The sequence below is a fragment of the Esox lucius genome, chromosome 11, assembly GCF_011004845.1.
Source record: "Esox lucius isolate fEsoLuc1 chromosome 11, fEsoLuc1.pri, whole genome shotgun sequence".
NCBI classification, from domain to species: Eukaryota; Metazoa; Chordata; class Actinopteri; order Esociformes; family Esocidae; genus Esox; species Esox lucius.
Genome location: NC_047579.1, coordinates 7,759,775 through 7,776,555, shown reverse-complemented (window position 1 = coordinate 7,776,555; position 16,781 = coordinate 7,759,775). Strand labels below are relative to the sequence as shown.

The window sequence follows — 16,781 nt, the reverse complement described above, 5'->3', positions numbered from 1 at the left end:
CATTGATAATGACAACATTAAACCAGTTCTTACCTTGAATGAGTAAATCTCCCTCTCCATTATTAATGATAACCACATTCTTCTCCTCCTCCTCATCTTCATCTTTAATGATAACATTTAGCCACAGTGTTTGACTTTTGTCCTCCAGCTTTACTGATGTCATCTCTGAATCCCCCAATGCCCATTGAGCTTCACAATCAGAATCCAGAGACTCTTGTTTGGGCTCAGTGTGGAAGGAGAGCAGCAGGCTGGGTTTGTCCTCCCTCTGCTATAATGAAGACAAAATCAGAGCCATCCATGACTGATATACATGTTTGTTGGAATAAAATATGATCACAATGGGGAAAAATAAAAATCACGATCATAACAGACTTGTGACCTACATGAGGTGCACTTTCCTTAACCTGACCCAAGAAAAGGGAAATTACTTTTCAGTTATATCACAGATTATCATTTCCTTGGAAAGTGAAAACAAATATACATTATTGAACAATACAGAAATTGACAATTTTACCTTTTTGATTATCTGTTATAAAAGTAACTAAAAATGAATGCTAGAGCATCCCGGTTGAAATGTATTAGGATAAATCTGATAATAGTTAACACCAGGAGGGCCAAATGCCTACATAAATTGGTGTTTGAGTTTGTAATTAAAATAACACTTCCATTCAGAAAGGTACAACTGCCTTCCAATACTTTTCCTAAATAGGTGTATATAAAATGTATCCATTGTCAGAATTCTAAACTCAAAAAAAGAAAACTATTTAGAGATGATTTACCTGTTTGTTTGTTTTTTACCCTGTTTTCAGACAGAAATTGCCAACAGCCCACTGCTCCCTTACCCCATTATCCAAATTATACCCAGGCGCTAATCACCCCTCACTGAATGTATGACGTCAATGGATGAATGCACATGTCACGGCTTCGGGGGTTGAGAGGAGCAAGGAGGAACCGGAGAAGGCGTGATGGAATGAAGGTTTAATGTTTCTCAGCGAGAGAAATCAGTACAGGTATATAACAAAGCGTTGAACAGCTCTTCCATTAAGTAGAGACAATTACACACAAAGACAGGGGGAGCAGAGGGAACATATATACCGGGGGAAACAGCGATGATGAGGAACAGGTGCACAAACGAGACACAGGTGAAATGTATGATGAAGACGGTGGCGTCAGAAAGCAGGTGACGTCGACCGCTGGGGCCCGCCCGCTGCAGGGGGAGCTGAACCAGCAGAGGTCGCAGTTGTCACAGCACAATAATCTCAGATGAATGATCAGAGTCCCAGTTGAATTTCAAAGGAACTTACAAATAAAATACAAGATTTCCGTGACCATTCAAAAACTTAATTAGGCTAATACTGAAACATAATACAAACCATAGGCTATAGGCTACTTATCACGTTACCATTTTTCAATAGGAGATTCGGCTTATTGCGTAGGCCAATTCATCAAATGTAAATCTACAAATGTATCATGCTAAATAATTACTCACAAAACAAAATACCAAGGATACTAGTCACCAATTCAACAAAAATATTGCAAATACCGGGGCAAAAAAATCGTACAAAGACGACAGTGGACTATATGAAATTGGTTTAGGGTAGAGAGTAAGGTACACCCTTTGATTTTATCATAAATCAAACTTTTCGTTTAGCAGAGCACAAAATGTTACAAAACGCTGTCGAATGTCAGTAGTTTAGGGACCGTCGTGAAAGTGAAATACCACTGATTCAAGGTGAATAACATTTTTGATTTGATTTTGCGTCACCCTAATAATACCTGCCCATGTGAAGGAAAATCATAGGTACAGAGACGTTTTGTGTTATTAAACCAAACTACACATTTTCTACATATATTTTGGTTGTTAAACCGTATACATTACATTTAATAGATTCCTATAGAGGTGACATATACACCTACAACCACTTGTATGTTGGTCACTGACCTTTAGATTTGCCCTTCTACATTTCGGTGGTTATATCAGAATTGATCCATCTATACAATGTTTTAGCTTCAAATCCAGATGCATTAGTTTGCGGTTTGCATTTCCTTTTGTTGTTTTATTGTTACAATTAAAAGGAAGCTATGACTCTGCTCCTCGTGTCCTGCCTTCCATCAACTGTGACAGTACACTCCCATCTGAAAACAAAGTTGGATAGTGAGCTTTTAAAAACCTCATTGTCAATTCCGACTTCACTCAATACATCAATCACAGAGTCCATTCTCATTATCCTCCATAAACATCTGGATTGGGTCGGTGTCTGCCCACTGCAGAGGTAAACTGAAACACATTGTAGTGTCCACAGTAAGGGTCCTCAGATTCCACCTTCCGTACATCAAGACCTCAGAAATCTTTGGCTAGAAATCAGACAATAAATATAATTACTGAACATTCCCACCCTTGTCACCCACTTTTACTGCAAGCCAGTACAGTTTGTACATGGACAAATATTAAACAAAATGCTAAGAATGATGTTCTGAATTTCACATTTTATTATTTTTCTTTTTAATTTTCATATTTTACCCCTTTTTCTCCCAACCCCACTGTACAACCATGTGCCACCACTAGAACTGTCCCTGCAGAGTCAGTGGAGTCGTAGATTGCTACAGGCTTCCTCTGAAACCTGTCTGATCAGCCGGTTCTTTACACCCCCTCCCTTAAACATGAAGTCATTGTGAGCCAACACATTGGAGGAAACGCACGCTCACATGACCTTATATGGATGGTCAGGTCAGAGGCACGCGCCCCGCCAGAGACGGTTCTTTACACCCTCTCCCTTAAACATGAAGTCAATGTGAGCCAACACAATGGAGGAAACGCTCGCCCATCCATCCATCCATCATCTTCCGCTTTATCCGGGGCCGGGTCGCGGCGGCAGCAGTCTAAGCAGGGATGCCCAGACTTCCCTCTCCCCAGACACTTCCTCAAGCTCTTCCGGTGGGACACCGAGGCATTCCCAGGCCAGCCGGGAGACCTAGGACACGCTGGAGGGACTAGGTCTTCCCCGGGGTCTCCACCCGGTGGGACGGGACCGGAACACCTTCCCAGGAAGGCGTTCCGGAGGCATCCTAAACAGATGCCCAAGCCACCTCAGCTGACCCCTCTCGATGTGGTGGACCAGCGGCTCTACTCTGAGCTCCTCCCGGGTGACCAAGCTTCTCACCCTAAGGGAACGCCCAGCCACCCTGCGGAGAAAGCTCATTTCGTCCTCCTGTATCCGGGATCTTGTCCGTTCGGTCATGATCCAAAGCTCATGACCATAGGTGAGAGTAGGAATGTAGATTGACCGGTAAATCGAGAGCTTTGCGGCTCAGCTCTACAGACCGACACATCGAATGCATTACTGCAGAAGCTGCACCGATCCATCTGTCAATCTCTCGTTCCATCCTTCCCTCACTCATGAACAGGACCCCTAGATACTTAAACTCCACTTGAGGCAGGCACTCTCCACCAACCTGAAGTGGGCAAGCAACCCTTTTTCGACTGAGGACCATGGCCTCGGATTTGGAGGTACTGATTTTCATCCCCACCGCTTCACACTTGGCTGCAAACCGTCCCAGTGCATGCTGAAGGTCTTGGTTTGAAGGGGCCAACACGACAACATAATCCGCAAAGAGCAGAGACTAAATCGTGTGATCCCCAAAGCTGACACCCTCCAGCCCCTGGCTTCGCCTAGAAATTCTGTCCATAAAAATTACGAACAGAACCGGCGACAAAGGGCAGCCCTGCCGGAGTCCAACATGCACTGGGAACAAGTCAGAATTACTGCCGGCAATGCGGACCAAGGTCCTGCTTCGGTCATACAGGGACCTGACAGCCCTTAGCAAAGGACCCAGGACCCCATATTCCTGAAGCACTATCCACAGGATGCCGCGAGGGACCCAGTCGAATGCCTTCTCCAAATCCACAAAACACATGTGGATTGGTTGGGCAAACTCCCATGAACCCTCCAACACCCCGTAGAGGGTATAGAGTTGGTCCAGTGTTCCACGGCCGGACGAAAACCACACTGTTCCTCCTGAATCCGAGGTTCTACTATCGGCCAAATTCTCCACTCCAGTACCCTGGCATAGACTTTCCCGGGGAGGCTGAGAAGTGTGATCCCCCAATAGTTGGAACACACCCACCGGTCCCCTTGTTAAAAAGAGGGACCACCATCCCAGTCTGCCATCCCAGAGGCACTGCCCCTGACCGCCACGCGATGTTGCACAGGCGTGTCAACCAAGACAGCCCCACAACATCCAGAGACTTGAGGTACTCAGGGCGGATCTCATCCACCCCCGGTGCCTTGCCACCGAGGAGTTTCTTGACCACCTCTGTGACCTCAGCCCGGGTGATGGACGAGTCCACCTCTGAGCCCTCATCCTCTGCTTCCTCAGTGTTGGTAGGGCACCGTTACCCTCTCCCCAGGCGCCGTACGGTTTGCCAGAATCTATTCGAGGCCAGCCGATAGTCCTTCTCCATGGCCTCACCGAACTCCTCCCAGGCCCGAGTTTTTGCCTCCACAACCACCCGGGCTGCAGTCCCCCTGGCCTGTCGGTACCAGTCAGCTGCCTCAGGAGGCCTGATAGCCAACCAGGCCTGATAGGACTCCTTCTTCAGCTTGACGGCATCCCGTACTTCCCGTGTCAACCACCGGGTTCGGGGATTGCCGCCTCGACAGGCACCGGAGACCTGACGGCCACAGCTCCGAGCGGCCGCTTCGACAATGGCGGTGGAGAACATGGTCCACTCGGACTCAATATCTCCAGCCTCCCTCGGGATTCAGTCGAAGCTCTGCCGGAGGTGGGAGTTAAAGATCTCTCTGACAGGAGACTCGGCCAGACGTTCCCAGCAGACCCTTACAGTACGCTTGGGCCTGCCGAGTCTGTTCAGCTTCCTCCCCCGCCATCGGATCCAACCACCAGTTGACAGCTCCGCCCCTCTCTTCACCCGAGTGTACAAGACATACGGCCGCAGGTCAGATGAAACGACAACAAAGTCGATCATCGACCTGCGGCCTAGGGTGTCCTGGCGCCACGTGCACTGATGGACACCCTTATGCTTGAACATGGTGTTCGTTATGGATAAACTGTGACTAGCACAGAAGTCCAATAACTGAACACCACTCGGGTTCAGATCAGGGGGGCCGTTCCTCCCAATCACGCCCCTCCAGGTGTCACTGTCGTTGCCCACGTGGGCGTTGAAGTCCCCCAGTAGAACGATAGAGTCCCCAGTCGGAGCACTTTCCAGCACCCCTCCCAGAGACTCCAAGAAGGTTGGGTACTCGGCACTGTCGTTAGGCCCGTAGGCACAAACAACAGTGAGAGACCGATCCCCGACCCGTAGGCGAAGGGAAACGACCATCTCGTTCTCCTTTGTAGGTGAGGAATTTTAACATAATTGTGTTTCATTAATTGCAATAACCACTGGAGCAAAATAATCATTGCAAGTAGGTCCACAGGGTAAGAGGCACTGTGATCAATGGCTCAAACTAGGCAAATAAATGGATGAAATTAAATAAATGTCTGGTTTCAGTGCAAGCATATCCTGAATACACTAAAGCAGCGGTGTCAAACTGGTTCCACTGAGGGCGGAGTGTCTGAAGGTTTTTCCTTTAAATTGGTTCCCAGTTCAGATCTAAAACCAGGTGAGGGTAGAAACTAACCAATTAGTGACCTAATTAATCAAGTACAAGGTGAGAGTGAAAACCTGCAGACAAATCATCCCTCCATGGAACCGGTTTGACACCTCTGCACTAAAGAATGAAAACAACTTACACACAAGAAATCAAAAAAGTTAAAACAATTACAAAAAATAAAAATGGCAAGAAATGTTGTATAACAATTATCAGTGAGAGTCGGGGGAAAAGAACACACTACACTTGTCCGTAGATCTCTAGCTACGGCTGGGCGATATTGCAAAAAATATGATCACAATAATCTTTTCCATATTGATCGATATCGATATTCATCACAATATATAATTTCATAATGCAGCCAGTTTGAAGAGTATCCTGATAATGACTGAAGCCTGAAGAAACCAGAGGGTTCATTAAACTTTAGAATAGTTTATTAACATAAAAAATAGAACATAATTTAACAGTTAACTGTGCAAACAAGCGTTATCTGCGTTAACAAGACGGTACAAGTTAGTAATTTAAATGCAAATGTAAATAAAACAAAAAGCTGTGACTACTACCACATTACTTTTGGCAGGGTAGCAAACATCAAGAAAAAAAAAGCAAGCAAGTGTATCACAAAAGCCCTGGCACATTTAAGTACTCAACTTGTAACATAACATTAATTATGTACTGGTTTTGCATCCCTCAAGTACTTTAGAGGTAGAAATCTGAGTAAAATGTGCAAAATGTAAACATTGTAATTGTAAACCAGTCAATTATGCTATATCTTTTAGCTAGTGCACATAATTTGTAACCCCATTATAGGGTTTGGCCAGAAAGACTAGTCTGTCCACAGTGTCTGGCTTCAAAGCAGCCCTGTGGCAGGACACAATATTGCAGGAATATACAGGCACCACTTTGCCAGGAGGCTCACTCTGGGGTATGCTGTTGAGTGGATGTTCCACCATGCCAGGGGGTTGGTCTCGCTGTCTGCATGAGGAGCTAGCAGGTCATTTTTCAGTTTAGTCTCAATAGCCTGCTGGTCTGTAAGACCAGAAGTAGCAAGAGAGTAGGACATCTTGAAAAAGCTGCCCAGTGTCTTCTGCATTTTGGCTGTTGTAGATGCTACAGCATCTCCTCTGCCCCCCCCCCCATTTTTTATCAGCTTTTGCAATGGCCTTCTCCTGCTCCAACACTCGTGCCATCATTGCATGGCGAGACCCCCACCATGTGGGTGATTCGGTGATTAACTTGTGCTTGGGTAGTTCGAGCTCCTCTGGAGCTGCTGCTAGTTGTCTTTTCTTTTTCCATGAGAAAGAAAAAGCACTGACCACTTTTTTGCACACACCCATGGCTATTTGGATTCTCTTCTCTCACACTTCTCTCTGAAGATAAAGAAGAAAACAGAATAGGCACATGCTGTACAACTTGTACTTGTAACTAGGCAAAGGATAATAAAAATTATTTTAACACTAATAATGTATTATCACAAAAGCTAATTTATGACCATTATTATAGTTAATTATTATCATTATTATATTTCCTCTGCCAAAGGGATGTGTTAATTTACTTATCACTGGCTAGATGCAGCCAGTGACCAAAACACTGCAGGCGATTACAATCTTTAAGTGAAACAGCCTTGACAATGTTTGCCCCATTGTCCGTGGTGATGCACACCTGTCGGTCTTCACTATGGCCCCAAGATGCGAGTGCATCCTCCAGACCCTGGCTGATCATTTCGGCAGTATGGTCTTCCAGAAAATATGCCGTCTGCAAGCATCTGCTTTGAAGAGTCCAATCCTCGTCTATGTAATGAACTGTGAGGCTCATATATGGCTCAGTTGTACAGCTGGACCATAGGTGGTGGTTGAGGCAAATCCCTTAGCTGAATTTCCAGCTTTACACAGCACTCTTCGTAAAGATGAGGCAGTGCCATTTTGGAAAAGTATTTTCTACCTGGGAGTTCATACCTTTATTCAATTTCCTGAATTCGTCTTTCTCCACTGTGCTCAGGGGAATCATGCGTTTCGCGATAAAGCAAGTAACTGCGCTGGTTGCATCCTTGCTCCTTTTTCATATGGGGCAATGGTCGCAAAAAACGACACGATTGATTGTTTTTCAGCCCCACTAACGCTGCTAACAGCATGAGAACCACTAGAACTTTGGACAAAACTTGTGGGCGGACTAACGTTAACATGGGCCCGCATTTTCAAACTCTCGGTATGGTCACTGGGATGGTACCTTTTCAAGTGATGGAAAAGATTTGTTGCGTTTCCCATCTTGGTCGACACAGACAGACGGCATATTTTGCAGACCGTTTTAATCAGCGCTTCATTACTTTTGAGATATCCAAACCACTTCCATATAATTGACGTTTTGTTACCTTTTTTGTCAACAACTTCCTCGGCTTTGGAGGATAAGGCAAGTTCACTTTCAACGTCGCTTTCTTGCCCATGCCCCTCGGTTCCACTTCCACTTGTTTCTTCCATTTACTTCAACGCCGGTAACTCATGCGTGCCAGCCAAAAACTACTTCTATTGATTTTTTTTTGTCGGCTGGCAAACAACTTTTGTTGCGCATTACCGCCACCTTCTTGAATGAAATGGCATTTATTTCTGCTGGGGGTTAGGCTGTTATTTTACTCTATAGATAGATCTATGTCCAAGTTGATCATCGTTATCGACCCTAATTTTATCGCGATCCCATTATCGCCCAGCCCTATCTCTAGCTCATATGGATAGTAAGCTATTAAAAAAGGATTGTAGAGAAGGTTAAATAAAACTAAGGGGCATACTGTATATAAAGAAGGTCAGTAAAGAAATTAAAGTGGTTTTAGGGGTGCATGTCCTCTGGATAGGAAGCTTTTAAAAATAGTTCATGTGAATTAGGTAATTGAGTGGTAATAATGCATGTCATTTTAAAATGAAATGCAGATATTTAATTTGGAAATAAAGATGTGTACCTACCAGAAGAGAGGTTATGGAACACAACATGTTTTTAGATCTCTAACTCAAATGGATAGTGAGCTATTAAAAAGGCGTTTAGAAAGATAAATTCCTGTAAATTTACCGAAATCTAAAAAGGCAAAACTAAGGGGCATACTTCTAAAACCACTCTAAAAAGTGGTTTTGGAAGTCCATGTCATCTGGATTGGAAGCTATTCAAAAAAAGTTCATGTAAATTAGGTAGAGATTTAATAACAAAATTGTAGTTACTAAATTTTATACAGAGAATTGTACAATAGAGGAAAGGTAAAGGAACACACCACGTGTTTGTAGATTTGTAGATCATATGGATAGTGAGCTATTAAAAATTAGAGAAGGACAAAAGATACTAAAATTAATATATTTATTTTAGTCTTCTTCACTCTATGGGGAAGAAAAGAAAAGCGTAAACTAGAGTTTTTTTCTTGTTTGATGCGCAAAACACAGCAGGTTCTCAGGGATGGTGCCAGTAATATTTCCAAGTGTCCATACCCGCACTGGGACTTTTACAGTGCTCGCATTCCCCCAAAAGGGGTCGTGGCCGTTCAAGCGAGAGGGAAGTGATGTATAGCTACCCTCATGTATTGAAAGGTACAGAAAAGTACTGGACAAGAATATTTGTTTAGGAGTGGGGGTCGATTGGATATTTGGAATAGTGATGGGAATTTCAACTGATCTATTCGAGTCATTCAGTGAATTATTAAGTTATATTTCAGGACATTTCATTCATAGGAGTCAGTATTGCCCATATCCATTGGAAGGACAGTAGGCTATGATTTCATCTGTGTTAATCATTACAATTAACTACTACATTATTTATTGAAGACCAACCATGTGTTAGATTCTGTCCACTTTTGATCCATGAACAAAATTAATGCAACCGGTAGTCAGGGGAGAATCTTTATTTCCATGATGTTGATATTCCATAGTTCTTACACGTCCTCCAATAATTATAAAGTTAACACATTCTTTTATGCAAGGACACATAGCGGTCAGTAATTGTTAGGTGGGCGTCTTTTGTAATAGTTGTCTATGAGGCTTTGAATTATTGCTGGTGGTATAGCTGCCCCTTCGTTTTGGCAAAATGCCTCCAGGTTAGGCAAAGTCTTTGGTCGTCTAGCATAAACGCACTTTTGAGATCTCCCTCGATGATATTAAGGTCAGGAGATTGATGGCCACTCCAGAACCTTCACCTTTTTCTGCTGTAACCACTGGAGGGTCAACTTGGCCTTGTGCTTAGGGTCATGCTGGAAAGTCCAAAGGCGTCCCATGCGCAGCTTTCGTGCTGAAGAATTCTAATTGTCTGAAGTCTCAATTTTGTTCAAGTATCTTCGTATTGTGCTCCTTGCAACTACCACACCGACTTTTTCCAGAGATGCCTGTATTTCTCCTGAGGTTACCTGTCGGTTTTTTCCATTTATCCCGAACAATTCTTCTGCCAGTTTTGGATGAAATCTTTCTTGGTCTACCTGACTGTGGCTTGGTTTAAAGAGATGCCTGAATTTTGCACTTCTTAATAAGTGATTGAACAGAACTGACTGGTATTTGCAAGGCTTTGAATATCTTTTTATATCCTTTTCCATCTTTATGAAGTTCCATTACCTTGTTACGCAGGTCTTTGGACAGTTCTATTCTGCTCCCCATGGCTCTGTATCTCGCCTGCTCAGTGCATCAACGTGTGAGCTAACGAACTCATTGATGAAAATTGCTATTTAAAACACCAAAGGTGTGGGAAATTCACACTTAATAGCCATTTAAAACTGTGTCACCTGGTGTGTCTGTAATAAATGGCTTCATATGGTCACTATCCTTAAGTAAAATGAAGAAAAACGTTGCATGATTGTGATTTCAAAATCACTCCCAGAATTTCACTATTTCTGCAGGGTATGCAAACTTTTGAGCACAGCTGCATATACAAACCCGATTCCAAAAAAGTTGGGATACTGTACAATAAAAAATTTAAAGTGTGAATAAAAACCGAATGCAATGATGTGGAAGTTTCAAATTTCAAACTTATATTCAGAATACAACATAGATGACATATCAAATGTTTAAACTGAGAAAATGTATCACAAAATAAGTAGATTTTAAATTTCATGGCATCAACACACCTCAAAAAAGTTGGGACAAGGCCATGTTTACCACTGTGTGGCATCCCCTCTTTTTAAAACAGACTGCAAACTTCTGGGGACTGAGGAGACAAGTTGCTCAAGTTTACGAATAGGAATGTTGTCCCATTCCTGTCTAATACAGGCTTCTAGTTGCTCAACTGTCTTAGGTCTTCTTTGTAGCACCTTTGTCTTTATGATGCGCCAAATGTTTTCTATGTGTGAAAGATCTGGACTGCAGGCTGGCAATTTCAGTACCTGGATCTTTCTTCTATGCAGCCATGACATTGTAATTGATGCAGTATGTGGTCTGGCATTGTCATGTTGGAAAATGCAAGGTCTTCCCTGAAAGAGACGACGTCTGAATGGATGTGCTAGAACTTGGATATAACTTAGCATTGATGGTGCCTTTCCAGATGTGTAGGCTGCCCATGCCACACGCACTCATGCAACCCCATACCATCAGAGATGCAGGCTTCTGAACTGAGCGATGATAACAACTTGGGTTGTCCTTGTCCTCTTTAGTCCGGATGACATGGCGTCCCAGTTTTCCAAAATGAACTTCAAATTTTGATTAGTCTGACCACAGAACACTTTTCCACTTTGCCACAGTCCATTTTAAATGATCCTTGGCCCAGAGAAAACGCCTGCGCTTCTGGATCCTGTTTAGATACGGCTTCTTTTTTGACCTATAGAGTTTTAGCCGGCAACGGTGAATGGCACGCTGGATTGTGTTCACCGACAATATTTCAATACACTCTGAGAGGCTCTTTTTATACACAATCATGTTGCCAATTGACATAATAAGTTGCAAATTGGTCTTCCAGCTGTTCCTTATCTGTACATTTAACTTTTCCAGCCTCTTATTGCTACTTGTCCCAACTGTTTTGGAATGTGTAGCACAAATGAAATCCAAAATGAGCCAATATTTGGCATGACATTACAAAATGTCTCACTTTCAACATTCAATATTTTATCTATATTCTATTGTGAATTAAATATAAGTTCATGAGATTTGTAAATTATTCCATCCCTTTTTTACTCACAAGTACAATGTTCCAACTTTTTTGGAATCGGTTTTGTAGATGAAAGCAGCTGTACGTCACATTTCTCTTGTCCGAACAATCACTTCCCTTTTGGGGGAAGCTAGCACTATAAATGTGTAGAAGTCAATGGCACATAATTGGAAATGTTACTGGTACCATGCCATAAAGATGATGCATTGTGTTTTGCATGTTGAATAAGAGAAAAAAGAAAAAAAAAATGTTTACGCTTTCCTTTACTTCCCAAAGACGTGAAGGAAAGCAAAAGAAGAGATCTGTGGCTTCAGGTCATCCGCAGAGAGGGTGAAAATGGTCAACTATGGGACCCGTCCAGTCAACACATTGATATCTGTGGCAAACACTTCATCACAGGTTAGTTAATGATGCTAAAGACAACAGTTATAATGTTAATTCAAAGAAGTGCATGAATCTGCAATGAAAAGGCCATACATAGAACATTCTGAAAATGCACTTCCCTGAGGAGATTTTACTTCATAATTTGTAATTCCTCAATTTGCTAGCAGTGTAAATCCCTATATGAGAGGATGAAAATTCATGTCAGGTTGGTGCACGGCGTTCCCTTGAATTATTTGGCGTGTTGCATCAATAATCAGTACATTTGTGCATGTGTTTGTGAACTGTATGTGACAGGGTGAGGATGGAATTATTGTCTACTGTACATTATAGCCTACCTTAGTTCACAGTAATGTCACATTGGAAAGACTACCAATACAGCAAAACAAAATGACAGATGTCATAAATACATTAACTGAAGATTCAATAAGGTGGTTGTAAATATCAGGATATGACCCCTCCGGCCACTGGGTTGGGTCGTTCATCCACTGTGATGGAGACAGACAATGGACACTTAACCCCTATTTCATTAGTTCTCTATATAACGTTGCCGATCGTCAACGACATGGAATAATTGTTTGTCTGACTGGCCATAGTGTTTGTGCTCCTAAAACCTAAATATGGAATACGATTCTAATTTATATGAATTCATTTTCAAAGACAGATGCAGTGAAAATCAGGAAACCAGAAATAGGTATCCTGTACGATTTCAATTTAAAAAGTCTCTTAATTGTAAAAGCTGATTTTCATGTAACTGTTCTTTGTTTGTGCATACGTTTCATGTGTAATGAAAATCACTTAAACTTATAGAAATTGTATTGTTGTGTAGGCCTACACACTTGTTGTGGTCTCAAATACTCAAACAGCGTTGGTATATGGGAATTTGTTTTTAACCCTCTAGGTTGTTGCTGCAAAATGAGAAAGTGTTAAAATATTATGCAATCACTACAGAAGTTCCCGGCCACATACAGCCACCATTAATACTATATACAGAACAGCTATTAAATAGCACATGCCAGACTGTAATATTTAAAAGGAATATCTGGACCCAAATCACCAGGATATTCTATGCACTGGTATACTGTGTTTTTGTCATTCTTACAAGTATTTTTACCTAACGCCTAAACCAATGATAGACTACTGGTGTAATATCGTTATGCAGTCCTAAAAGAACAGCTATGGACTTTAATTTTGAACATTAAATCAGGCTTTGGTAGACAAGGCTTTGGTAGAGCACTGGGCCAGGCCGTCAAACTTATTGTTGCTAGCTTTACAGGTTCAAAGAGCTAGGTTTGGGTCATATCTTTGCAGATGCCAGATTACTGACAAAAGGTTGTACATAGAAAAACGATTTCTAAGGAAATACATTGAGACGAAATTTAAGAATATAATGTCGTTAAAGGGTGTTTGTGCGTTCACAGATCTAATTTCACGCTTACGGTTCATGTTTTACGTATGACCTTTATTACGAACATACCAATTTACGAATGTTTTTTCTTACGATCCTAACAATACGTATGCTTAATCTTTTGGCAGATATCGAACAGTTCCATATCATAAATCAAAGTAGTAAAATAAGTTGGTTTTAAAAACAATATTTTAGCAAGTCGGAGGTGCATAGCAGGGAAGGGTTACAACACAGAGTAACAAAGACAAATACTGTTATGTAACCACTTACCATTTTAGCGAAATGGATCTATGTTCGTAATTCACGAAAAGTGCCTGATGTCTTGGAAACTATTAAACCAACTGCTCCGATACATACAAGTGCAAATTCTTCCTCTTCTGCTTAAACAGTTGGCTATCGCTTCTGTTCTTCTCCTCTTAAATGAATGGCTGATCGCATCCATTGAAAGTGCATATACCGCCACCTACCGTACCGGAGTGTGAGGCAGCTCATGGCCTACCTTTCCAATTGCCTCCTGCTTAGACATGTAGCCCAGAGAAATCGACTCACAGCGTTAGCCACCACCCCACTCCCCTTCCCACCCCCAGCAACACCTTTACATTCCACTTCCTCCCCTCTTATCTTCTCTTACAACCTCTCCCTTTTAACATCATGAGAGGCTTCAAGGCAGATTTATACTTCAATGTCAAACAAGAACTTAAATGTGATATAATCAATACATCGGTAATTACATTTCATCTTTTTACTTTCACAGGACCTGAAAAAAGCATTTTAATACGGGCTTCAAAATACATTTTGTAACGTATTTTCTATAATTGCAAAAATATATTTATTTTCCATATGGGGTGAGTTGCCCCCTGGTCTGAAAAGTAGTCTCTGAAATAGTATCAGAGCATGTTAAAATAGTTCTTAAAACTCCAATGGCTCGCTGCAAAGCGTTCGTCGTCCATGCTGATCGCGACCTGAACAAGACTCTGCTCGAGTTTCTCAGCCAATCACATCGCGAGAAATGTTCTGCCATCCGTTTCAACTATACTCCTTCCGTTTCCACTATACTTTGTCTCTCACACACATACATTCTTCTCTCACATAAATATATTTTCTTTACACATGCATACATTTTCTGCTTATATACATATATTATTTAAAATTGTGACTGCATGTGCATGAGATCAAAAATGTAGGAATATGTATGTTAAATTTAGAAATATGAGAGAAAAATATATTTGTGTGTGAGTTAAAATATAGAAATATAAGAGTAAAATGTATGAAAGTGTGAGTTAAAAATATATTCTTGAGAGAAAAAACTGTATGTATGTTAGAGTGAAAATATATGTATGTGAAAGGAGAATGTACATATGTGTGAGAGTGAAAATATATGTATGTGAAAGGAGAATGTACATATGTGAGGGTGAAAATGTATGTATGTGAAAGGAGAATGTATGTATGTGTGAGAGTGAAAATATATGTTCGTGAAAGGAGAATGTATGTATGTGAGAGTGAAAATATATGTATGTGAAAGGAGAATGTATGTATGTGAGAGTATCAGAATAAATAATGTCTTACACGGCCCCTCATAACTTTTAACCAGTTTTATTCTTAAACATGAAACATCAACTCACTAAGCTTTAAACACAATCTTACACAACATGATTTTTTATGATATCATCATCCCAGTAGTTTGGGAACGGAAACATGATCAGTGACAATGGCATATCCAACATTATTAACAGTGGAAGTAGGAGATTTACTGGCAGACCCATCAACATAAAAAACAAGATCACTATTTGGTAGAGGTTCATCAGACAAGTCATCACGAGAGGTACACTGTTGGTTAATAGCAGCAAGGCAGTCATTCGGTTCGCCATCTACCTCTGTGGGGAGGATAGTGGCTGGATTTAAAACAGGACTCCTTACAACAGTGAGATGGGGCAACGACAACAAAATGTTATGGTAATGCAGAAACCTAGAACCTGACAGATGACTAGTCTTGTGTTCCAACAAAATGGAGGCAACAGAGTGAGGAACCTGTAGCTCAAGTGGCTGATAACACACCAAAGGTCGTGATCAGCCACCGCTACCACAGCATCAGCCACCGCTGCCACAGCCTTCAGACAATAAGGAATTCCTTGTGCCACAGCATCCAATTTGGAAGAAAAGTATGCAATTGGCCTCAACTTATCTCCATGTTTCTGCATCAATACAGAGGACATATAACCATCCTTTTCACACACTGCTTGGATAAACTTCTTTTTAGGATCGGGGAGCCCTAAAGTAGGAGAGGTAGTTAGGGCCTGTTTCAGAGAAGTAAAGGAAGCATCCCCCTCAGGAGTCCACACAACTCTATCATGTGAAGCCCGCTTCTGGCCATAGGCCATGTCCTGTAAGGGCTGTACCAAGCGGGCATATTCAGGAACCCATTGTCTACAGAAACCTGTCATGCCCAGAAAGGACAGAAGTTGAGTTTTAGTAAGAGGCTTTGGGATGCCAACAATTGCTTCTATTCTGTCTGTACTGAGACTTTTACCCTCTGGTGTTAGTTTATGGCCCAGAAAAATAACCTCCTTCTGGACAAACTGCAATTTATTCAAACTGGCTTCATGACCTTGCGAGGCCAAGTACTGTAACAACAGCACAGTGTCTTTTTCACACGTATCTTTATCTGGGGAACAGACAAGAAGATCATCAACGTATTGGATCAGAGTACTACCATGTTTAAATTGAAACCCCTCCGAGTGATCTTTTAGCGCGGTCGCAAACACGGCAGGAGATTCACAATAACCCTGATGTAATCTCGTCCACGTGTACAATTGGCCGGAAAATTCTAAAGCGAACCGAAATTGCGAATCCTTGTGCACAGGAATGCTAAAAAAAGCGTTGGCTAGGTCGACCACTGAGAAGAAATTACTATTGCTCGGAACCTGGGTCATAATTGTATATGGATCAGGTACAATCGGTGCGCGCATATACTGCTTCATCTTGTACAAATCGCCAAGCCACAGGTTGTCCAACAACTTTGGCTTTCTTTACTGGGAAAATAGGAGTGCGACAAGGGCTGTTTGGACATGAAACAATTATGCCTTTTTCTAACAATGCTTTAAACACGGGAGCTATCCCTTCAATAGCCTCTGCTTTCTGTGGGTATTGAGCCTGGCATGGTCTATGGGGTCCTCTAGGTGTAACTACAAGAGGCTGTGCATTGTTAATTAACCCAACATCATATTTATGCTGTGACCACAAGGAGGGTGGAACTTCCACTAACCCAGGATCTGTAGCAGCCACCT

General features: G+C 42.0%; 1 protein-coding gene and 1 pseudogene across 2 annotated transcripts in view; both read right to left on the bottom strand.

Moving 5' to 3' along the window:
- LOC105028579 overlaps positions 1 to 13,944 on the bottom strand; it is a 101,460-nt pseudogene extending 87,516 nt beyond the window's left edge.
- LOC109615482 (zinc finger protein 501-like) overlaps positions 1 to 16,781 on the bottom strand; it is a 1,152,720-nt gene that overhangs the window by 379,828 nt on the left and 756,111 nt on the right. The window lies entirely within an intron of this gene.